The sequence below is a fragment of the Furipterus horrens genome, unplaced genomic scaffold (genome assembly GCF_987537825.1).
Source record: "Furipterus horrens unplaced genomic scaffold, mFurHor1.1.pri manual_scaffold_2, whole genome shotgun sequence".
NCBI lineage: Eukaryota > Metazoa > Chordata > Mammalia > Chiroptera > Furipteridae > Furipterus > Furipterus horrens.
In genome coordinates this window covers 210,198,777-210,224,638 of record NW_028327172.1, presented here as the reverse complement: position 1 = coordinate 210,224,638, position 25,862 = coordinate 210,198,777, and the positions used below count along the sequence as shown (strand labels likewise).

Sequence of the window (25,862 nt, the reverse complement as noted above, 5' to 3'; positions counted from 1 at the left end):
GATGCTCTGCTGGCCCCCTCTGTCCTGGTGTTGGGAACCCCGGGTTTTACTTCATATAGTAGACACATACTAACTTTCAAAATAAGGACCAGGTGCTCTTGAAACACACACTGTGAGGGGGGCCCATCAAGAAAGTGACACCCTGTACAAGGGGCCAGCGGACCTACTACCTGCCTTCCACCAAGTCAAAGAAGGAGGAGGGATTTCATGAGCTATCTGAATGAAGATGTGAATTCCTACGGAATCCCCTCGGAGGCTGCCTGGCTCTAAGACCTGCCCCACTCCAATTACTTCTGCAAAGAGCCACAACAGAATGACCCTAAACCCTTCCTGTATCAACTCAGGGCTGCTGGGATCCCCCAGTGACTCCCAGTACCAACTCGCAAACCCTGAGCTTCCATGTCTGACCCTGTTTCCAAGAGGCAATCTCCCTCCCAAGCATGGTTCTGTAGGGCCTGAGCATTTCACTGGTTCTAACAAGAAATCAGGGCTCTATTCAGTAACTAAATCGTTTCCAGAGAGAACAAATAAGAAAACAAGGTGTCGGCTTTTACAAGGCCCCTGGGTCTAGGAATCTCCAGGGCAGTAAACGGTAGGAGGAAGGTATGAAACGAGAGGTGTGCGTGGTTATTCAGGTAGGATAGGGCTCGTCTAAGCAGGCAGGCAGGTGTGTGCACACACATCATACATGCACATACACACCATGTACATACACAGTACACACTGACATGCTACACACACACACACACCACACACATTAACACACACCACATACACTAACACATATATATATATATATATATATATATATACAGGATGAGGCAAGAGTTGGTATACAGTCGTGAATATACAAAACAGTTTATTCTTGTATTGATATTTATTAATTATTGTATTATTTTCTGTACAAACAACTGTAAACCTACTTCTGTCCCACCATGTACGTATAGGGGCACACACAATACATACCACGTGCACACATCACACAGCCACACGCGCACACACTAACTCACCCCACATGCATATACACCACACACTGACACACTACATATGCACAGACCTAACACACTAACACACTACACACAAAACGCACAGCTGTGGACCTGTGGTTGGATACACACCACACACACTCACACCTTGTTCTCTGCTAAAGGACAGGCAGGGAGCACAGCAGCCAGAGGGATTCAAGGCTCAGCTGCTAAGAAAGGCTGACTTCCTGGTAATGCTACCAAGCCTCCGCCAGGGACAGAGACACACAACAGAAGAGAAGTGGCAGGAGGCCCGTGGGAGGTGGGAGAGGCAGCAATAAACAGACTTTCAGACTGCCTCCCTGAGACAGCAGAGGAGGGAGGTCCCAAAGGTGCTGCTGCTTCTCACTGCAGAGGACTTGGGAGTGTCATTGGGCTGAGACAGCACCTGGAGCCCAGGTCTGGGTGCCTTTCACCTTGCTCCAGAGTTTTGGTCCCTCTTAGAGTAAATTTTAAGAAAATATTAAAATCCCATGACGTCTGAAACACTAGACAATTGATAAAAGTCAAATCAAAAGGAAAATGTTTTTCACTCCGTTTTCATCAGCGGCGCCAAGTCCAGGTGCTTCGCTAGGAAACCACATACAGGTAGCAGGTGTGGCCGGGAGCAGCTCCCGGAACTGCTGGCGGGAAATCCAGGAAATCCCCCAGGGATCGACAGTTGCGTTGGAGTAAAAGGGGGTGTTTACTTTAAATGCAGATTATTGGAACTACTTTCTAGAGATGAGGGCCATTAACCTGCATATTTCACAAGCTCCCCTGGTGAGTGATTCTTAAGACATGAGAGATTGAGAACCAACACTGTTCCTAACTGCGGCTGGGCTCCTTTACGCCACTTCCCAGACACCTCAGGCTTCCCAAACACAGCCACACGAGGACAGAAGTACTGAGGCAAAGGCTCCGCATCCGCCCTTCTGATGTGCACTGAACTGGCCCAGCTGCGTGGGGTGTCTGACTGTCTGATCTCTGCGCCTGCGGAGTCAGGCACGCAGTAGACGCTCAGCACCGACTGCTGGAATCACATGGTGGAGGGAGGGCTCACAGTATGGTCTATTTTACCTGTTTCGAAACTGTGTCAAGCACTTGTTTATGGGCAGTCCTGGCTACTTCCTCCAACACAGGCAGCTAGCTGTCCCTTCACTACAGTCAGCAAGGGACAACTGGTCTACCCTTCTGGGGGGCCATACTTTCTGCTCGGACCCCCGACTTCGCAGGCTTTGGAAACTGCTCTCTGAGGGGCTATCCCTTGCCTAGGAACTGGATTACTGATCAATAAAGTTGTCTCACCATTTTTCTGGTTTATGGGGGTGACGATTCCGGGTTTTCAGTCCAAATGCACTGAGTTCAAACTGGTGGAGGGGCCCAAGAATGTGAATTGTAAGCAAATACCTCGCATGATTCTGAGCCTAGAGTCCAGAGTGTGGCATGTCCACAAACCCTGGTTTAAAAGCAAACATGGTGACCATCCAGTTTCATTTTTTCTCTTCTTCTTTTGATGGAATTTCCTTTAAAAGAATCTTTGGTACTGGATGTTTGTCATCTGGGGTTTTGGGGGGTGGGAGTGGGCGTGATGGGAGCTGCCCAACTTCTGAGCCCACCTCTGTGAGTCTGTGGTTGCCAAGCCCTGCCTCTCATTGTGAGGCCAGCCAATCAGATGCTTGCTCCTGGGCTTGGGCATGGAGCGACACGTGGAGGCAGAGACTGCATCTCATTCATGTGCAGCGCCGGCAGCCACCAGCAGAGTCCCATCAAGGTGACAGCATGGCCATACACCACTCAGGGGTTCTTTTGCCTGTCCTGAGGCCCGCTCCCTGCGGCTCCTGCGCCTGGCTGGCCAGCCTTCCTGCCACTTCTCTAAACCACCCAATACAATGACCAGAGCTGGCTTCTGTCATTTGTGACCCAGCATCCCGGCCTTGAACTGATCTCAGAGGCAGCTCTTGTTTCCCCTGCAAAACCTGTTTCCTTCATGTTTTAAACAGTCAACAAAACAGGATCTGGTTTAAAGTTTTCCCATTTTAACGTATCCTCTGATGCACTGGCTAAAGCCAGGTCCTAGACTCACAGAAGCAGTGGGCATGGAATCACACGAAAGTTCATTAAAAATGTTATGAGACATTAAGGAAACAAAGCTGAAAGGCACCACTGAAGAGACCGCGAGGATGGAGACCGTCGTCTGGCTTACGACCTCTGTGACAGTGCTTGCCTTCTGCGCGCCTGCCTTTGCCCATCTGTAAAACGGGCTTCCCAGTAGTGTTGGAGGGTTAGAGGTGGAATGGGTTCGGCACCTGGCACCTGGCACACACAGCTGGCAGCCAGCAAAGGGTCTGCACTGCTGCTGCTGGCCAACGCTCTCACCCTAACACGACGGGACAGCTCCAGGGATATTGAAAGAGAAAACTCACAGGTGAGTGAGAAAAGAAATAAGGTGGTAAGGTCCCACAAGCTGAATCATATGAAGTTGCCGATATTCAAGTCTTCCGCCCACCGAAAAACAAAAAAACAAAAAACCAGCAAATTTCACGTAGTTCAACCCAACATATGGTCGCAGTTGATCGCGTCTCCCCGGGGGTCTGCGCTGCAGCACAGGGCGGGGGTAGCTTGAAGGAAACCAATCACGCACCTTATCCTTACAAAGGAGCCCGCAGCCTACAGGGCTCCGGGGAAAACTTCTGGAAGCCAGGCAGGGAATCGTCAGCAGCCGCCCCGGGCTGCAGGCGCAACCTGTTGCCGCAGGAAGCTTAGGGCCTTGGCTTCCTCAGGCTTTCCCTCCGAGCCACCGCCAGGCCGACCCGCTTCTGCCCCGGCTCCCTCCGCTGCCGGAGCCTCTCCAGACAGCCAGACACAAAACAATGGGCTGCAGGGCGGGTCGGGAAGCGAGACTCCAGAGGGAGGGGGTTGCCGGACTAACTTGGCTGCCTGGAGCGGAGCCAGCACGTGGGCTTCGCAGCCGGCGTTGGCGTGGATCGGAGGTCACCGGGGAGAAGGGAGCCCAGAGCGGTGTATCTCCCCTGGGACCGGATCCCTTGGCCCTCTCGGAACAGGCTTTCGGGGAAGCTGACCTCGGGTCCCGACTCTCGCGCACCGCAAAGCTCTTCCTCGGACCACGCTTCCTTTGTTGTCCCCGCCGGCGCCTACCGCCGGGGGCGCCCGGCACCTAGTTCTCGACCCCGAAATCGCTGAAGGTCCCCGAGCGCGCGATGCACCCGAAGGAGTTAGGGGGATGCTTCAAGTCGGGGGTTCGTGCGCTCCCCTGCGGAAGCCGGAAGGTGGCCCCCACTGCACCCCGAACCCCCGCATGCTGTGGTCGCTTGCACAGCGTACTCCACTTGGCAAACCAGGGAAAGGCGATCCCTTGCCGTACCCATCCGGAGACTCCGTGCCCCGCGCCCCCGGTGCCACCGCTGTACGCCCTCGCCGCAGAGTAGTTCCCAAGCCCCTGGAGAGATTCCCCTGAGTCCATTGCCCTTCGGAGATCGAGCCCACGGCCTTGGGGTCCCGGTCCTGGTCCTGCCCGCTGTCCCGCCGCCTGCTCGCGCCCGGAGCCTGGGGACTACAGCCGCCGCTGGCTACCCTCCCGTGGATGAAAAGAAGACCCACCAGGCAGCCAGCAAAGTTCGCGCGCATCTCGCCCTACCGAGAATCCCGCTGGCGGGGTGCCGGACCACCTCGCCCGCCTTGCAGCCCCTCTGGCAGCTCTCGGGCTCTCATCACTGGCCGAGGTGTCGGGGCGGGGTTTCGGAGGATTGGGAGGCGAAGGGCGCAGAAAGAACCCCTCAGTTCCCCAGCTTTCTAGAAGGAGGTGTGCTCAGCACCCGCCGATGCCTCCCGGGCTCCGAGCGAGGACGCACCCACTCACCCTGCGCCGGGTCCAGCTCCCGCTTTGGCCAACGCGGCCCGCCGCTGCCCTCTCCGCTCGCAGCGCTGCTCCCCGCCCCGGCTCATGAATGATTTACGAGCCTCCTTCGGGGACCACCGGGGAGGCTTCCGGAGAGGCTCCGGGAGGAGGCGGGCCGGGAAAGGCACTGGCCAGGCCAGTGGCCGGGGAACCGGTGGCCGCCTGCTCTGCTCCCGGACCCGGACCTGCGGGTGGAGCCACCTGTAGTCAGAAGTTTCCTTAAAGCTACTCAATACTCACCTGAGGCGGGACAGCTGCGCGCTGCGAAGTACCTGGTGGGGACCCAGCTGCGTGTTTTAAAGACTAAGCCTGCGGTTCTGCACGCGCTCCCATTGGACCAGCAGGGCAGTGTCGCCGCGCTGCCCCCAGGCACCTACGGGCCTTGGACAGCAAACATTTCCTGCTCACCGGGGCGCGCGCTACTCTCGCTCCCACGCCTCCTCCTCCCTGCCGGAGCCCTCCGCCGGGAATGCCGCGGCGCTTCCTCGCACAGACTCCACCTCTGGTTCCAGCGCAGGCCTGCCTCGGTGGACCCCCCGCCGCTGCAGACGCTTTTATTGCCGGCTTCCCACAGACTTTTAAAAACTATTTACCCAAACAAAACCCAAATCATTTGGTTCCTTCGTGTGTACCAATCACAATGCTAGTGGCTGGAGCAATAAAACGGCGTACAGCAGCCCCGCACACAGACAGACATCCGCTGCACAGGAAACACACCGCCCGTAATTAATCATTTCATATCGGTCGCTCCGGGCCCTGAGCTGCCCGCCGACCGGCTACGCCTGCAGACCATCTGCCGGGAGGACTCACTCCCTCTGCCCTCTGCCCTCACTGACCTGCGTCTCACGTCGCGCTCATCCTCCTCTACCTTGAACTGAGAACACTGTCCAATGGGGAAAATAAGACGTATGAGGAAAAGTGCCCCAGGATGGTGGTACACAGCAGGTGTTCAATGTTTGTGCCCTGGGTGGATAGATGGATGGATAGACGGAACTTTGAATGATGGTCAGGAGCATGAACTCAATGGCTCTTTCACGTCCTCCAGAATCTGTCCAAACGGGGGAGGGCCACCGCATTGTTGGGTTTATAGTTTACACTCATCATGTCCTATTTCCAGGACAAGGAATACTAGTTCTGGAAACTTCGGAAAGTCACACTGCAGGCGTGACAAGGCGTAGGTGGGACCTGGACGAGGCTTCTCAGCAGGTTGCCGTTTCCACCTGGGAAGACCCTGCTGGTCAGGGGGCTCTGCTTGCACACCTCCAGAGCCCCTGCCTTCCTGCACAGAGGCAGCCCTCTCTGGGTGGGCCCCAGAGGCGAATTCTCCTGCCTGAGAGCAGCCAGCTCCAACCTGCCTCAAATTTAGTCCTGGCCCTTGTCATCACTCTGACTTTGGCTGCTTTACCTCGAGAATTAGGCCTCACAGGGCTCATTTTTATTTCTAATAATAATAGTACCGACGACAGTAGTAGTGGTGAGTGCTAATGCTTAATGAGTGCTTGCTGTGGAGGAGGCAGTATGCTGAATGCTTTAAGGGCACTATTTTATGGAATCTTAGCAACGACAGCAGCATTTTCTCTCGTCTTCTTAAGGAGAAGGCTAAACTAATTTCAGCCAATTGTCCAAGGTCACAGAGCGAGTAAACAAAGCACTGATTTCGAACCCAGATCTGGCCTCCACAGCGGTAACAGACCAGCACACCCGAGGATAAGGAAAAACCTCGGAGGGCTGTGCTCCCCAGCGGACAATGTAGTGCTTCAATTGGTTTTATCCATTTTCATTACTCCCAACACCTAGACCATCATAGGTAGTCAATCAGTGGGTGAATCAATCATATACAGAACACAACGTAACATCTGTTCAGATCTGTTCTGAACAGTTTTAGGCAGACAGTGAAGGGACCTCATGGTTGGTTCTGTTCATTTTGGCTCTGGGTCCTAATCCTACCCAGCCCTGTTATCCCCATAGACACACTCAGTCCTTACAGACAAAAATTAGGTCTCCCTTTCTGAAATGGCTCCTCATTTTTTTCCTGCCCAAATGAAATCTAAACATGAGGTAGCATGGCCTCCTAGCAAGAGACAGGAGTTGTATTCCGATTCTGTCACTAACTGCCAGCATGACCCTTGGTAAGTCACATGGTTGCTGATAAGTCGCAAACCCCCAAGGCTTCGCATTCCTCACCTGGGGCATTTCTGTCATCACAGAAAGGGCCATTGGACAGTGCTGGGTTAAATGGAGAACCATGATAAAGAAAAATTAGAATACGACTGGGTTAGGAAGTTGGAGTTTCAACAAAGTTACCAGGATTATGTGACCTTCGAACTGAAGCGTTGAGATGAATCATTGTCAGAGTAGCCAACACTCGGTCATTCAACAATCTGACGTCTTTGACGAGACGTTCCTTGTGAAAAACTTTGGCTCTATTCCTCTGAGTCAGTAAGACTAAAACAAAATAGGTTAGCAAGTATATTACTCTAATTAACCTGACATTTTCTACCATGAACAGCTATGTTTAAAAAAAAAAAAAAACAACCAACAAACATGGCAGCATATGAACCTTTAGAAAAACAGGACTGTGTCAGCTCAGCTGCCCCTGGCTTGTCTTCTTAAGACTGGAGCCCTGAAATGTGTGTAGGAGACAGCCAAGGGTCGTCGTCGGCAGCCGTCCGTCTCGAGAGACGATGGTGTAGCTTCTTAAGAGTCTATCTGCACCGCCGAGAATGGCTGTGCAGTCCGACTCGGGAGTGACACGTTATCTGTCTCCTCCCGTGTTGAATCGACATCTTGCGATGACGCTGAGTGTCCTCTCCAGTGAAGCTGAAGCTACAGAGCCTGGGCAGGGTGATATGGAGGGTCTGCTGTTGCCCATGCAGCAGACGCCCCCTCTCTTCGCAGCTGAGGGGTCCAAGGGAAAGACGGAGTCAATACAGCTTGGCTTCAGGTGCGCCGCAGGAGTTGCCGGTGTTGACTACAACGTCAAACCGCCTTAGGGACTCCGGCTCCGGATTTTCTGTCGGGGTTTACTCCCTTAGTCTTTCCCCTGAAGAGGTATGCCGCAAGGCAGCGGAGGTTTTTTGGAGTCAGAGTTTTCCTTCTCTGATGTGCCCTGACTGGAAGATCGAACCAGCGACACTTAGCTCGCAGGCCGACGCTCAGTCCACTGAGCCAAAACCGGACAGCCAAGGAGAGAGGGAGAAACCAGCAGAAGTGTGAAGAGACACAGATGGGGGTGGGTGGTGGGGGACGGGGGGAAGGGTGTTCTAAATAGAAATTCTACTAGTTTTGAAGGGAATGGCCTCATGCAGGCCAGGATTCTCTTATACATATATCACCTCATGATTTCCTGTTCATCTTGCTTTCTGCCCCATTCCCTCTGGGCTTTAATACCAAAAATAACATCGCTGGTGTTTGATAACCAAATGTCACGGAAACGTTCTTCTTGTCCTTCGGGACATTTCAGATAAGGTTTGTAAGTCATCCACCGAGCCCATTACATACTAATTCAAAGGCAGACAAGGAACACTTCAGTCCAGTTTGGAAAATAGGGGGGGAAGGAAGAGAGGGGACCCCCCGAGGCCAGCTGCCTCAAAGCTTGAATGCTGAGCGCAAACTCTGGGGAGAAGTTGTAAAATTCTGTCCCCCTTTAATGGGGGTAGGTGTGGGCTAGTTTCACATTTTATGTGCTGAATCCGTCTTCTGGTAACTGTTTCAAAGAAATGCCTCACCTCTAGGGCTCGCTCTTATCTCTGCCTGTGCCTCTGACTTCATTTTTCGCATGCAGTGACTCAAACAGTGACGTATAGCTTGCATTCAGTCACCATGCGGGAAAGATGAGGGGGCAGCAGGGCAGAGAGTGATAAAGCATGGGGTCACTCAGTCTCATTATCTCAAGGAAGGTGAGCTTCCTTCGACCAAAATGCTAGTGAGAGGTCGCAGAGGAGGGAGGCAGGAAATGCCACAATTTCTGAGTCTCTAGCTTTTTGTTCTTTAATCGTGTTCCATAAAAGGGTCGCCCAGGAATTTGTACTTTATAAAACAGTAAAACTTAATCTTTGCTAAGCAGTATTTACCCTTCTGGAAATAATTACTACTATTAGCTTCCCCTGAATAACTACTGATTTGCACTTCTTACCACTCTCAGAAAGTTCTTACAAGGCATCAGTCAGTCGGTCATATTTACTCAGTGCCTACTATAGATCAGGAGCTACAGTCACCATTACTCTGACTCAGAACTTACTTATTTAAAAAAAAAAAGTCTTGTATCAGACGCTGTCTTTCTTCTTTTTCACTACTCGGTGCATATTTTCCCTATTGGGAGACTTTTTAAATAGCACTGTCTGCGAAATTCTCTTCTGCCTCATAATTTATCTGCTACCAATACTATAATTAGATATTTATTTTAAATCCAGTAAACTTTCTGCTAATTAAAACACTTTTTTTTTTTTGCCAGATCAATTAAGGGGTTAAATAATAGGCCCCTCCAGCCTTGAGGGCATTACGCTAAATGAAATAAGTCAGCCGCAGAAAGACAAATACCATATGATCTCACTACTATGTGGAATCTAATAAAACCAAACTCCTGCAAGAGAGATTAAATTTGTGGTTGCCAGGGGTTGGGGCTCGGGAGCCATGGAATTGGGTAGAGGCGGTCAAAGATACAAACTTCCAGTTATAAGATAAATTAGTTCTGGGGATGTAATGTAAAACATGATGACTATAGCTAACAATACTGTATTGCACATTTGAAGGTTGCCAAGGGAATATATCTTAAAAGTTCTCATGTGAGGTGATGGATGTTAACTAAACTTACTGCAGTGATCATTTTATAATATATGTATATATATATATATATCAACTCATTATGATTTATACCTTAAACGAATACAATGTCACATGTCAATTAGGTCTCAATAAAACTGGAAAACATAAAATAAAATAAAAATATATAATACAACATAAAAAAAATTATAGTTCCATCCAGGCACTTACAAAGAACAGTTATTTTTTAAGGTATAGAGGGGAAAGCGTGGGATGTAGAGGTTTGAACAGACTTGAGCATGAGCCCTAGCTTTGCTACCCTATTCCCTCATTCATTCATTCATTTCTTCATTCACTCACTCACTCACTCACTCACTTATACGTGCATTCAACACCTTCTGTAGCCCAGACGCAGATATGGCAGAGAATCAAAGGAAACCCAGAGCTTCCCCCTTACAGAGGAGAACATGAAACTTTAAAGCCACCAAGTCAGTGCTTCACCTCTCTGAACTTCAGTTTCCTCACCTACAAAACAGAGATTTTGCAAAGATTAAATGCTAGGATACATGCTATATGCCTGGCACACGCACCAGGCAACAGAGTAAATGACGCCTGTTATTTCTATACTTTCTATTTCTCTGTCAAACTTTCTCTCGCCCTTACCCCCCCTTTTCATTTTATCCCACAAAGATTACATAATGTATCTCAAGAATTTGCAAGACTCCAGGCCAGAAAGGCCAAAGGAGCTGGACGTATTCTGACCTCTGTCCTTCAGAAGAAATTCTCCAAGACTTTGAAATGACCAAAGGAGAAGACTGGCCATGTTTTCGGTGGAGTGAGGGGCATAATCAAACAGACCTTCTCGAAATTATTCGATTCCACAGAGTTACGTTCCTTTGACTGTATTTCTGTTGACTAGGCTATATTACAATTCTTCAGGATAGAAGTTACGTTGTAGAAAACTGATGACAATGCAAATGAATGTTCTCCAGTAGAGATCATTTCATTTCTACCATGTAGAAAACATGATCCTAAATGTAAAAATTTGTTGCCTTATAGGATAGTGACAAGTTTTGCTACAATTAGCAAAAATTCATGTCGGCTTTCATATATAAATGTCTGTTCTTCAAAGGATCGTTTGAACTAGTCATAACATCCTACTTGTTCCCTCATTAACTAATGAATGGAGTAAAATCTTTGACATGTGTTCACTATATATTTGCATGGAAATCATGTTTTTAATTTCTTGAAAATTACAATGTAGAAGCCCTAATAGAGCTAATAATCTCTAGGGAGGCAAACAGCAAATTTTAAAGATTAATTATTTTTTAATTAAAATGCAAATAGTTTTGGAAGTAGGAAATGCAGAGTTACCTTTAAACCTTTGAGTAGACTCTAATACTGTGATAACAGCCTCTTCACTGGGACTGAGATTCTGCAAGACTCATACCAAAGGTTCCTATCCACTTCTCTTCCAATCCCCTCCCCACAGCACCCCCATTGACTAGAGACTCCAAGATAAACAAGAGGAACTAACAAGCAAAATAGAGTCAGACTCATATAGATAAAGAGCAAGTTGACAGCTCTCTGGGGACGGGGGATGGCTTGATGGGGGTGTGGAGGGATTGAGCCAAAAAAAAAAAAAAAAGGAGAGAGAGAGAGAGAGAAAGAGAGAGAAAAACTCACGGACATGGGGACAACCGTGTGGTCCTTGCCAGGGGTGGGGAGCAGGAGAGCGGAGACCGATGGAGGAAGGTAAAGGGTGGGGAAAGATAAATGGTGATGGACAGAGACTTGACTTGGGGTGGTGAACACACAATATGTTGTACAAATGATGTGTTGTAAAATTTGTGCACCTGAAACCCATACAGTTTTGTTAACTAGAGTCACACCAATAAAGTCAATAAAAAGGAAATAAATAAATATAGTTTGAATCCTGTTCTTTTCACCTATTAGCTGTGTAATCTTGAAGCAAGTGTTCTCTTCAACTCACTAAGTCGTTTTATCAAGTGTTCATATCATATGTCAGATCAGGTGCTTGGCAGGAGTGCACACGGGTGAACAGGACAGGAGCCAGCCTGCCCTTGGGTACTCCAGAGCCCAGGGTGGGGCTCACAGTGAGCAGAGAGCCCGAAGGTGGAGAATGCGGCCACATTGGCGAAGGGGCCCTACAGAGGTACCCAGCGCACCTGGCCTGGTCTATGGGGACAAGAGTGGCTTCCCTAAGAAAAGATGTTTCAGAAGAGGAAAGACTTGACTTAGCCAGGTGAACAGGTGGGAGGAGGGCATTGCAGGTATCAGGAAAGATGTCCAAAGGCCACTTAAGTGCAGGAATGTGGACCTCTCAAGGATTAAGGAGAAAGAAGGCCCAAGGCAGCAGGGTCACTGGGGATCGGGGGAGGGAGGCGCACGCAGACCCTGTGGGATCTCATCTGTGAGCTCATGCTTGATCCTAAAGCTGAAGGGCATTCACCCAAAGAGTTGGGATGGTCATGGTGCGATCATATTTTTGAAGTATGTTCCTGAGCCTCCAAATCTTCATCTGTAAACGAGGGGTCATAATGTGCCCCCTGCTCTCACTCCTGACCACCTGTGATCTAATTTACCACCCAGAGGCCATAGCGATGCTTTCATAATGGAAGCCAAAGCCTGTCCTTCCTCTGCTTAAAAGCCCACGATGGTCCCCATATCAACCCCCACTCAACACAACATCCAAAGTGCCCGGCAGGGCCTGTAATAACCCACCACCCCTCCCTGGGCTGAGCACATGTCCCCTCAGGCTGTGCCTGACGGTGCCCTTGGCCTGGGCCCTCAGCCCCACGACATGCACAGCAGTGGAGACCCCTCCTGACTACACCCCTTGCTGTCACTTGAGGTAGCTCAGTTTGTCCCTGGGTCACTTTCACCTGTCGTCCCATGCTTATTCATCCAATTCTTTCTTGTCTGCTCCCCCACGAGCACATGAGCTCCACGGGAGGGCGAGCTCGGTATTTGTTTGCTGCCATGTCTCCAGGTTCCCGGACAGTGTCACCTGCCATAGTGGTTGTTGGGTAAATAGCTGAACAACACCTATTTCACAGGTGTATTGAGAAGCCCGAATAATAGGCTTACTGTAGACATAGTACTGGACGCAGTAAGTACTTAAAGGGGGAGTTTCCCTTCCGCCCCATTCCCCCTTCTTCCAGACTCTCAATCAGAAGTCGCTCCCAGGGCGCTATTCAACCTGGGCCCCAAAATGCCTTTCGAGGCCCTCTGCCCTGCCTGCCAGCACCCAGCTCTGTCCCCAGTAGCTTTCTTCTTCTGTGCTGCCCCGGAGCTGGCTTGGTTGTGTCCCCGGAGCAGCAGACAGGGTGTGCCATGGTGGCCATACCTTGTGGCTGAGGAGAAACTCTTGCATCTTAGTCATTGTCCTGCTGCTTCTGAAGACTGTGTGGTCAGGGGCTGGGTGTGACCAACACGCCAGCGTGGCATCGAAGGCATACCAGGACATGTAGCGAATCAGGACCATTTTACACCTCAACGGATGGTTCCTTTACTCTTGACCTTGGCACAAGACAGTCGTATGCCACTTAATGACAGGGGTACGTTCTGAGAAATATGTCATTAGGTGGTTTTCTGATTGTGTGAACATCATAGAGTGCACTTACACAAACCGAGATGGTATAGCCTGCTACACACCTAGGCCATATGGCACACAGCCTTCTGCTCCAGCTGCACAGCTTTATGGCATGTCACTGCGCCAAATACTGTAGGTAACGGTAACCCAAGGGTAAGTGTTCATTTATATATACATAGAAAAGGTACAGTAAAAATACAGTATAGAAGATAAAAAATGGCACCCCAGAATAGAGCTCTCACCATGCATGGAGCTGGCAGGACTGGAAGTTGCTCTGGGTGAGGAAGTGAGTGAGGGTGAGTGGCTGTGAAGGCCTAGGACATCATGGGACACCGCTGTGGACTTTATAAACACTGTCCCACAGCCCTTCCCCTTGCTTCCTCCTGCTAGGGTCAGAAATAGAACACGAAAGCTATCAGGGCTGCCCCATGACCAGGGATGTGGGCTGGACTGAGTGGAAATATTGGAAAGAAACTGGCTGAGTGAAGCATAGGTCACCATTACAGCGACAGTCAGGGAGGACTGAAAGGTGTCCTGAGGGTCTGTCAGAATCAGAAATCAAATGGAGACACAGAGGGACACAGGGGACTGTCATGGCAATGTGGATTTGTCTGTTGCTTGTTGGGGCAGTGGTCAGACTAAGGAACGTTGTGGTAGGCGTTTACAAAACAGGGTTTTTGGTGTGGAGAGGGTGCAGAACTGAGGACTCAACGTCCTGACTTTGGAAATTTGGTTTTGGTTCTATTGGCCCTGCCTGGCACAAAGGGCTCTCTCTGGCCCTGAGCTGATGGAAGAACTAAAACGCTTTACACCATTACAAGTAGTAAGGGCCACTGAAGTGTAACGTAGCTCCTATGGACCCAAGTCCTGGCCCAGGACCTAGGTCCTCAACCAGGAACGTGGAGCACTGTGCTCTGAGGACCCTGAGCTGGGCCAGGGAGGCTACGGTGTCCTCTGAATGTGTAGCACAGGGGACGGCTCCTTGCGGCTGAGCCTGGCCAGTGGCTGGCTGATCGGGATGTGACCAGTGCCCTCAGAATTGAGGTGCTGTGAGAGGGAATCTATATCCAAGCCCCACAAACAGTGCTCCCTTCAGAAAAAAAAAAAAAAAAAAATTCCTCCTGAGCTACAGATCCTTCCATTTCTTACCGGAAATTCACCTCCACCATAATCTTAAGGGACCACCGTCTTGTATGTGATCTGTGTTTGACCAAAATGTCATTAGGCGGCCCATGACTGCAGACTGTTTTTTTCATGTGAGTGTCCCCAGCAGTGCGGACTCGGGATGGTGCAGAAAGCCTGCTTTTCTTGCAGCCAGATGGCAGGTTCACAGAGAGCAAGCAGGCTACAGGGGGTGGTGCAGGCAGTGTGCTAGGGAGGCTCCTTCCTCCTTTTCTCTTACTCAGGACTCACAGGGGTTTAAAAAAACTGGGGGCCTTTGAAAACCTCCCCGAGAAGCCAGAGGTGTACTCTGTCACGGGGGTCTGCAAAATCACCTAGATCAGGGGGCCTGGACCTGAGGCTCCGACTGGTTACGGGGTTTGGACATGAGGGATGAACTTGTATGCAGGGTGTGTGGGTCTCTGTGCAATTGTGGACAGAAGGTTTGTTGCTTTTTTTTTCAGATTCTCAGAACCGATCTGTGTAAACACCCAATCTGTGTCAACAACCGACCCGTGTAAAGGCCAGGCCTGGAGCTGAGAAACAACTCACCTAGAATCCCAGGGATCATTGCGTGGATGGCAGCTCGGCCTCCTGCCCCTGCCTTGAGCTCCATCTGCCAGGTGACCAGCACTGTTTAGCACAAAAGGAGCGATAAATAACAGCAAACTCAGAAACAATAACAAGCAAGCTTAGAGGAAGCAAAGCAAAGCAAAGCAAAAGGAGACACACCAACATGTTAGCCATGACTGTCTCCGGGAGCAGTGGGGCCAAAGTCTTGTACCTTTTTGTTCTTGCAAAAATTTTCCAGATTTTCTACTTTAAAAAGAAAATTGCACCTCCATCGCTAAAAGAAGAAACCTTTCCTTGGAGGGAAAAAAATCACTGTAGTATATAAAGGTAGCTCCACCCAGCCCTCTTTTAATATATTTTTGAAAGTCTTGAAAATTTTGACAGTTTTTCTGTCGGTCAGATTTTTAGGTGATGCATTTTGGTAACCAACTTTTCTTGAAAAAAAGCATGAAGTCTTAAGAGTGCATTAATTTTCACTCTGGAAGTCTGTAGTTTAAGGAGTTCATGGGAATGCTTTAAAGAAAAATCTTCATGTGATTAAGCCCCATTAAACGGCAGAAGGCATTATTTGGAAAGATGCTTTTTGTGGGTAGTTTTTTTTTTTTTTTAATTCCATTTAAACTGTTGTAAAGTTTTATTTCTTCAGGAGCTGAGCTAAATCTTCCATCAGCTACAGCTCCAGGGCAGTTCTCGTACTCTTCTATTCTTAGCTTCAATGGAGGCTTTAAATGTGTAAATCATAAACAGCGGCTTCAGCTGATGAGCTCAATGGGATAGCTACTGAACTCAGTAATGTTAAGATTTCCTAGAATAAATGTAATAGGCATACAAGTTCTTGCAATCAGCTGTTATTGTTGCTATGAATCCCTCTCTTGCCTTTTGAAGCCCTGGGTAAGCTCCACATGTTGTCTGGCTGCCAGAAATTGTTAATCAGGCATCACCAATTCATGGGATCTCATTGTGGCCAGCAGTTCTGATTCATCTGAGCGGGTGTCGGTGTAGTTCAGAGCCACCTCAAACAGAAAGGAGATACAGAGTTATTCTCATCCTTGCAGAAAAAGGACATCCTATTTTAATTCACCCTTTGGGGTGTTAGAATCAGGTTTACCAATCCATGCCTGTCTATATCTAGCTGGATCATCATCCAGAAGTCCATGATGAATTTATAGAGATAAAAAATAATTTAACTGAATATAAGCCATTTAACTGATTATAAGCCATTTTTGTCTTTAAATGTGTAAGTCTGACTTTAAACCCTGGTTCTGCTTCTAACTAGCTGTGTGACCCTGGGAAACTCACACAGCTTCTCCGAGCCTTATTTATAAAAGAGGGGAGGTAATACACACCCTGTAAGATTACTGTTTTTTTGGAAATAAGGGTTTGGGGAGATAAAGCATGTGACTACATTATTAGCACAGTGTGTAGCACACCGTGCCCATTTTAATTCTTTTCTTTTCTTTTTTCTTTAAGTAACTAATTTATTTCTTTATTTTGGGGGGGGCTCCCACTCTGTAACAATTCCCCCCTCTCATAGTTAAGACCCTTTATAATCTTATAATGGACAATGAGTGAAGTCTCATGTTCCTCTAGCTGCTTCAAGCTGGGCATGGTCGTCGTCCTACCTACCCTTGTGTCCAGGAATCCCTAATAGGAGTGGGGGTGTGGAATGGAGGGTGGCCTTCCCACATGGGGAAGGATCGTGCAGACTCCAGGTCAGTTGGCTGTCCCCGGACAATGGCGTGCTTGGTTTAACAGGCTGGCATCTTTGTTGTAATCTGGGGCAACAGATTTGGTAACAGGGTTAAAAGCATCGTTAAATCCATAACCACTAGATGACAAAAGGCAGGGATTAATTTCTCAACGTCCCACATTAGGGGAAAAAAAGGCTTCTTTGGAGGAAGGTGTGCCAGGCACGTCTCACCTGTCCAAAACCCTTTTGCCCACTATACTTAGTTTGGGCTGAGGGGACTATTTTAGGTTTCTCCCCTCTCAGACCTCTGGGCCCTTTCTGTCCAAGCCATTAGGATAGAAAAGAGAAACCAGTTTTAAAGTGAAGCCCACAGACCACCCCATACTTCACCAACCCAGCCACTTAGTTCAGCCAAACCGTTTAGTCTCAGGAGGCAGAGCTGCAGACAGGATTGAGTGAGGCCTATACATACAGATAATCATCCAGGTAATAAGATCATAGGCTTATGCCTTATGGAAACAGAACACACATGTTAATTTATGCAACATAACCCACAAACCAGTCTCTAAATCTGCAAGACTGTCTTATTGGGAAGACATCCAGTTGCAAGGCATTTGACATTCTTCTTGCCTGTAAATTAAGCATCTTTGATGATGCCACAGACCTAACTTAACTTTCAAATGAAAACAAACTTTAAATAAAAATAAACTTTAAAGACGGTTAGCTGCACTACTCTATAGTCTACCACTGAGCATTGTGGTTTTCCTTGAATCACGATTTTTCTCCCTAAGATTACCCTCCTTGTCATTAAAGGGACTGCATTAAGTCCATTTTTAATTTATCCTGTTCATTTACATAAACACAACAAGAGCAGCAAATGATCACTTATGATCTTTAGTTCTGCTTTGCTGGAACTTACGCAAGGAACATTTAGGGTGACCTTCAGTCCGCCCTTCAGGGCACAGAAGCTGAGCCACATACCTGCCATTCAGCCTTGCCTGTAAACACCTGTCTTTTCCAAGTCCTTCAGGTTTTCTATTGTGCCTTAAGGTCCCTTCTAGCCATCTTTCAGGAAAACAACCTTCATTCCTTCCCTGGAAAGATTGCCGTGGACCCCACAACCAACCAAGGTACCAGGTCTTTTTTCTCATGGACTTTTATTACCTTTGAAAGTCAATCCCAGTTCCTCAGGGCTTTTTGGTAACAACCAGAGCCCAAGCATGTCTCCTTTAGGCATGACATTCCAGTCAAAGTCTTGGTTAACAAAATCACTATTAACAACTGATCTTATTAGTTTTATGCAAAAAAAAAACTTATGTCATTGCTCACTTCTTCAGAATGCCAAATTCTGGAGGGATCAGATAGGAAGAAAGGTATACAGTGTGAAGGAAAATCCTTGTCCTTCTAATATTCACTAAAATTGCATTTCCATACTTTACATTTTCTTTTGTTCACTTTCCTACATGTTAGGGTTTTTTTGGGGGTGGGGTGGGGATTGGCTGGCTCATTTATTAATTTATTTTGCTTTTTTCCCCCCCACTAAAAAATTTATTTGTTTTTCTATTACCATTGTCCCACTTTCTTTCCCCATTGCTCCCCCACCCCATCCTGCCCACCTTTTCTCCCACAGTCAATCCCCACCCAATTGTCCATGTCCATGGGTCATTTATACATGTTCTTTGACTAGACCCTTGCCCTTCTTACCCCCTTCTCTCCCTCCCCCTCCCCCCTGGTCACTGTTAGTCTACTCCTTGTTTACATGCCTCTGGTTCAATTTTTCTCATTTGTTTGTGTTGTTCATTAGTTCCCTGTAATAGGTGACAGCATAAGGTATTTTTCTTTTGTTGCCTGGCTTATTTCACTAAGCATAATTCTCTCTAGTTCCACCCATGCTGTTGCAAATAGTAGAAGTTCTTTCTTTCTGCTACATAGAACTCCATTGTGTAAATGTACCACAGTTTTTGAACCACTCATCTACAGATGGGCACTTAGGCTCTTTCCAGCACCTGGCTATTGTAAATAGTGATGCTGTGAACATAAGGGTGCACAGGTTCTTCTGAATTGGTGTTATAGTCAATTCATTTCTTTTGTCCCAGCTATACTCAGAGAAAACCACAGAGAAGGAGTTAAGTTACTTGGGTGGCTATACCGCCCCCACCAGAATCCTCATTAACTCCTCACCTTGATCTTGATTCTCCTGGACTGGCAATGGGAAGGGATTTTCCACCCTGGGGGGCCTTCCCTGGATGGGGGAAGGTTTCCCTGTGTCATCATCTCTGGCATCGCAAGGCCCTGCCTGTTCTTCGTGCTCTCTGACCTCGCCCTGAACACAGACATCCTCCCTCAGTTTGGCCCAGCTCAGCTGAGACACAGATGGACTGTTTAGCAAGATTTCACAGGTGGCTTTGGAAGCACCAAAGGGACGGAAACAGACTAAGACAACTGTCACAGATATGGCTGCCCATGGGGCAGAATCCCTCCCTTTCCTTCTCTGACCTGATTCCTGGTAGCCAGGAGGAACAAAGACTCAGGAACACACATTCTTATGTACATCAAAAGTCAGCAAAAGACTTGTTGGGAGGTTCTAGTTCTTTAAATCCAGGGAGTGTAACTGGGAAAATAAATAAGGCGGCTTCAGGAAACTTCTACAAGTGAAAATGCTTGGCTCTTGGTGGCTGCCCTCTTTCCCACGCTGATGTCATCACAACTTGGCTCTGGGGTTGACTGACCCCCTCCAAGGGGCTTGCTGGATTACCTCTGTTTACCAATCCCAGCCCCTCTGTGCCTCGGGGGGGGGGGGGGCTGCTCTTATTTCCTGCTTTTTCAGTCAAGGAAACCCAAGCTCAAGGAAGCAGAGGAAAGAGCCAGAGTCACCAAGCTAATCAGTGGCAGAGCTAAGATTCAAACATGACCTTCTGTGTTCTCTCCGTGGAGTTCTTCTGGAGACAACACTGAGCGCTGTGTGTAGGAAGGAAGGAGGGGCAGCATGCAAACCTGGGCCAGCCTTTCCTTTCTGGACGGTCTGAAGCTGGCCTTTGAACCCTCTCAGCAACTTGATTCCCCGAAAGTGCTGCTGAAATCAGGAATCAGGGTGGGCCCCCCCACCGAGGTCCCAGGCCACGACGCAAGTCCGGCCTGACCACCCCACCCTGCCACCTTCTGCGGATTCTCCCCAGGAACAGCAGAGGAGGGGGGGAAATTCCAGACTGCGAGACTGCTGGGGAGCTGCCAAGTTCTGCCACCTCACTTCCATCTTGTTAATCCCATGAGATCAGCTTTCCAATTTTATGCCCAGGGAGACGCGGATGACAGATTCACGGGACAGAGGGGACTTAATGGGGGAAATAAATCACCTTGAACATCTACATCACAAGCTAGAAGTACGACCCTATTCTCCTTTTTAAAAAATTGAAGTAAATTCACATAGCATAGTTACCCTAAAATTAACCATCTCAAGATGAGCAGTTCACTGGCATTTAGTACAATTACCAGTTCTATCTAGCTCCACAGCATCTTCGCCACCCCAAAACAGGGCTCCGTTTCCATCAGGCTATTGCTCCCCATGGGCCCCTCCCAGCCGCCGGCAACCACCAGTCTGCATCTGTCTCTGCGGATTCTGAGTGCTTGTATGTGCTAGGCTGTTCTCACTGCTGTATTTTACAGAGAAGGAAACGGAGACACTGGAGGCTGAAATGTGTCCAGGGTCGCACAGATAGGGGCAGGGCTGGTTGTCTTGGCAGGCCTGATGTGTTTCTCTGACCTGCCCCTAATCTGGGATCTAGAATCACGTGGCCAGGGCCCTCACCTCCAAGCTTCTGATTCTGCCTTCCCAGCGGCCCAGGGCTGCTGTTTGCTTCCTCCCTGGCTCGCTGCTCTGAGCATCCTCTCGCTGGAACTGCAGACGCTCATGAAGGCCAACTGCTGTGGAAGCAGGCTTGTCGGTCCCTGGGTTTCTGCTGCTGGAGCTGCTCAGATGCTGCTTGGAGACTGTACAGGGCCCTTGGGCAATGCCCTGCCAAGGTATGCTGTCTGCTGCCAGCCCAGTGCCGGACATCTGATCTACCTGTACACATGTCACTTTACTCCAAACTAAGGAGAAAGGCCTCAGGTCTGATAAAGCGAGGAAGATGTTTGGAGCCTGGCTTCTCACTGTTCAGTGGCACCACCAGCTCACTGCGGTCAGTATTTGATCCTGTTACCAAAACAATCTGATGGGCCCACAGAGCTTTCTGTGGGATTCCACAGGAGGTCTGTGAGGCTGCGGCATTTTCCCAGGATGCTAATTAAAACCACAACCCAACCCATACAGCATCATAAATCATTTAACTTGGGAGGACCATAGGGACCCAGGGTTCACACTGCTGCTCAGATCCCTCCAGAGTACACTTGTTCTTGCTATTCTGTCTTTCTGGAGATCTCCCAGAGATAAGCTGCTTCCTAACAGGAGCTGCTCCCTCATTGCTGGGAACCTGGGACTAGAGACCCATGTGGTAGCCATGGCCCTAGCAGGCCATGGGACATGGGCATGCCCACTGACCAAGCCCCATCTTGGGGCTGCTTCCTGGTTGGCCTGCAGGTGAGGCTGGATAGCCTGTCAAATAGAAGTGGAGTCTGAAAGATGGATGCCCCTCCCCTCAATAAAGCTCCCAAATGTCCTCCAGCTGGGGGCTTGACCCGGCCTCAGGTAGGCTGTCTGGTTTCTGAGTGATCCTTACTCATGAATCTAGAAATTACAATGCCTCAAAACCTATCCCTTGAGAACGTCAGGCACCCACTAGGTGATGAAACAAATAAGCACGATTACAATGGCTACGCTGATAAGGGGACATTGTTGCATTGGGGGCATGGCATTGACAATGGGAAAGGCTTGGAGTGTCCACATTAAATAGACCTGTGGGGCATGTGATGCCTCAGGTGGTCTCTGGCCACTTGGCCTCTTTCCTTGGCCCTTCTGAGCTAGCCAACTAAAACCTCATCTGATGCACTTCAAGAAATCTCTGTCACTCATGACCCATGGATGAAGTTCCCAAGACATGGAGAAGGTTCCCAGCACTTGAACTTCACTTTGATTCAGGGATCAGAGTGACAAAGGAACCTAACTGCTCTGTATTCCAACTGTACTCCTATTATACGTGTGGCACACCTTCCTGGTTGTATTCCGTAGCTGTCCCTACCCTCCTCCCTTGCTGGCAAAGTTCTGACCAGGTCTGGGTAGTTACTCTCCCGCATGCTCAGGGGAGCTAGCCCCTCTGCAGCCACAGGCGATGAAGGTGACTGAGTCTAAGCCACTTATGGTCACTTTGTTCTCGTGACCACGATTGTGTAGACATGGGTTTGGGGTGCAACCCTAGCTTCTGAGCTAAAGGAGTGGTCCTCCAGGGACTTTGGGGAAAGGACTTCCTCCCGGATGAAAAAAATATGTGAGCAGAAATTGCCCTTCTGTCCCTGGATGTGATCCTATGCAGGTACACTACATGCTCAGCTATAGGCTGAGGCCACCATCTTGCAACCAGGTGATAAACCTGAGGACAAAAACCAGTAAACCAAGAAGCAGTGTAGAAAGCGCCGGGCCCTTGATAAAATTAAACAACTTGCTCCCAGCAACCTTTGTACTGTTTGTTATATGAGATAAGAAATCCTTTATCATTTAAGTCATTTATTCCCAGACTTCGGTGTACATAAGAATCACTCAGGGAGCTTGTTCTAACACAGAGATTTGAACTCAGCAGGACTGAAGGGAGACCCACGAACCTGCATTCCTAACAGATTTCCAGATGCTGACGTCGGTCCATGGACCACCCTTTTGAGGAGCCATGGCTTAAATTAACTCAGGTTGCATGCTCTATTTTCTGCAACCAAAAGTACCCTAGTTCATTAATTGATTTTGGAGGGTGCATGACAAAGAATAATTCCACTTTATACTTACAAAGCTGTTATACAATATTAGTGCATGTGATCCTCACAATAGGCAAATGAGGAAACAGAAAATCACACTTGTCAGAACCCTTTTGTTTGCAAGTGGCAGAAACCTGGCTCCAAAGGAGTGTAAGCTCAAAAGAAAAGTCAGTGACTTACGTGTTCAGGAAGAATAGGGGCCAAGGCAGGCACAGCTGAAATCCACTGACTCTAATTATGTTCACTTTAGTCTCCCTGACTTTCTTCAAGCAACAGAGAATCTGCCTACCAGCTCTCCAGGCTCCCATCCCGTCACACTGGTTTGGGACCCTCGAGGGGACTGTTTCTCTTGCCCGTTGTCCACATATGAAACCCCCTGAACCACTTACAGGAAGGCCAGATGGGAAAAGGGAGACCAGTCAGGAAGCAGCCGCAAGAGCCAGGCATGAGACCATGTGGCTCGTGTTAGGGTGGAAGGTGTGGAAGCTGTAAAAACAGTTGGATGTGTTTAAATGCCTTTGTAAGATTTTCATTTAAATATATTTAAACATCAGGAAAAAAAATACTTCATCAGAATTCTTGTTGCAGGGCTTGATCCTGAAAATGGAATCCCAATGGTTGTAGTTTTATTTGATCCTACAGCTTGTAAATGTTAATCATTACCTCCTCCACTAGGAAACAGTTCATTCATTCATTCCCTCAACCAATCTTTGCTGGCCCTGCTGTGCGCCTGGCTGGGGAATGCCACCAATAACCCTGAGTCTGTTCTGCTTAGGGGACAGCATCTAGTTAGGAGATAGTTGGACCAGGTAGTCTCATGGCAGGAAGAACCACTTCATCACACACTCCTAAAACTTCATTCTGGGATTGATTTATTCAGCATTGCCTTGGCTTTGACCAAAGACTGATTTTACCATCTGGCAATTTGGAATTTGGCCAATGCATATTGAGTACTCTTCCAGAATGCACACACACTTGAATAGACACACACTGGTACATTCAGGCACGAGTACACACACACACACACACACACATACACACACACACACACACACCTTGTTATCCCAATGTTTCCAAGCCTCACTAGGCTGTAGCTGTGATTACATCGACAATAATCCTTATGGCTTGTAAGTAGTTTCAGGCCTTTCCTATCCCCAAAGGCATATTAATATTAACTGGGTTAGAATGGATCTCAAATACCAGCTTCCAAACTATTTTCAGATCCCCTAAGTCTTGGATCTGACCTGTTTTGCCAAAACCCCACCTTCTCTTGCAGCACCTCCCAGCATTTTTGGTGGCTGTGTAAGTTCATCCATCTCTTGGTTCACGGAAAGACAGAAAAGTCACAATTAGAGCTTGCCTGCAAAGGCTGGGACTTACGTCACGTCTGTGCCATTTAGGCTTTAGGATTAGCTGTCTGACATACATCGACAGCAGCTTAACTAAGTGGGTGGTTCTCTCTCTCCCCATTGGTGGAGTCTGGAGGTGGATTGCTCAGGTAGAGTGATGACTCGATGGCCCTCGTAGGCTAGGCTCATTCTAGCTCTTTCTTTACCCACTTTGATGTACACCTGACCCACGATGGCTGTTGGAGCTCCAATACGTGATGTCTGAATTGGAGGCCAGAAGGAGGGATGATGAAAGAACCAACAGGATACACTTCCTGCCTTGGAAGTTCATGCAAGACTACTATTTGCATGAATGTCAGAGAGATGCTATTTGCTCACTAACACTAACTCCTTAGGACAGAACATGCCATCTTTAACTGTGGCCATAACTGTATGGAATAAAGACTGTCTCCTGTAGTTCAAATATGTGGCCAACGGAAAGGAGATGGAATGTCATGTCCAACTTCTAAGGGGGCATGCTGTTCTTCCTCTGTCCCCCTCCTGCTGTCTGGAAGGTAGAAATAATTGCTAGAGCTCAGAAGACACGTTGGTTAATGGGATGGAAGCCACACACCGAGGAGTGAAACAACGAGAGAGGGAGCTGTGGCTCTTGACCATCATGGGATGGCTGCACTAGACCCGGTTTGCATCCATGCAGACTGTATTGTCAGAGAGACATAAATGTCTATCTTGATTGCTATTTTGAACATTGTTACAGCAGTTGAATACATATTATAACTAATGCACAGATGGCTGCCTATCCTGGGCAGTGATTCTAAACTGGAAGTGTGGGGCTGGAATTACAGAGAGTCAATGTCTTCTTTGGGGCTCTTAATAAAAGCTCTAGAGAGCTTTTGCTAACTTATATAACTTTCCACCCCAGCCCTTGCCCACAGATTCTGATATCACTCCCCCCACCCTATTGGAAATAATTATAGGAGTCATGTCACTGACAGACATCCACTAGATATGATAATAATATGAAGGCAGGAAAGTTGAGACCAGTTAAGCTAGAAGGCTGATGGCCACATGGGCAGAATCAGGAGAGCAGGAGGGGGAGGCGACCTGTGCTGATGGTGTCAGGCTCAGACCCGCTGGGGCAGCTTTGTGGTGACGCCAGTCGGAGCAGCGTCCTTGGAAGCCTCAGCAGGCGAGTTCTGCTCGAAGGGTGGAGAGGACACTGGTGCACCAGGAGAGGACACACAAGAGGGAGCTCAGCCTGGGGCCACATCCAGGGTTGAAGGGCAGAGAGGAAGTAGAGCAGATGGAGCCAATGGAAGAGATAAAGAAGCAGCAGTGGGAGAACGGGGCAAACCAGGGCAGTGCAGGATGGCGAGGTCCAGGGTGGGAAGGAGAAACGAAGTGGAAGCACCAGGAGCTCAATGCCAAGTGTGACTGACGACAGCAGAGCAGGTGAGTGGGTGTGGTGTTTAGAAAGCCTTCAGTGCCCTCAGAGAGCATTGTTCTGGGGGGTTCTTACACGTAGGACTGGAGCCACTTCCATGAAGCCTAAGTCAAAATAAATACTGAAAAATATAAGAGGCACCTATGAAAATAAGTTTGATGGATCAGGTCATGTGCTAGTAAAACAAAGGTTATAACCAGCCCCTGCATTTACACGATGTTTGATACCTTCCAGACAGGACAGGCTATATAACTCGCAAAGCCTAGTACGAAACCAAACATGGATCCCCTGTTCAAAAATCATGAAGAATTTCAAGATGGTGGCAGCAGGGCATTAAAACAAGCGTGGGGTCCAGCGCGTCTGTGCAGGTTACACATCCATGAAGCCGGCCTACGTCTAAGCATTTGTCTTCTGTTCTTTAATTTCACAGAGGAGTTTTTGAGATGGTCT

The 25,862-nt window shown here is 48.5% G+C and overlaps 1 protein-coding gene across 1 annotated transcript in view; it reads right to left on the bottom strand.

Moving 5' to 3' along the window:
- Positions 1-5,343, bottom strand: part of PROM1 (prominin 1) — a 92,856-nt gene extending 87,513 nt beyond the window's left edge. The window contains exon 1 of the mRNA XM_090267054.1: positions 5,164-5,343. The gene's annotated coding sequence lies outside the window, so the exon portion shown is untranslated. The remainder of the gene's footprint in view (positions 1-5,163) is intronic.
- Positions 5,344-25,862: the final 20,519 nt, after the last annotated feature.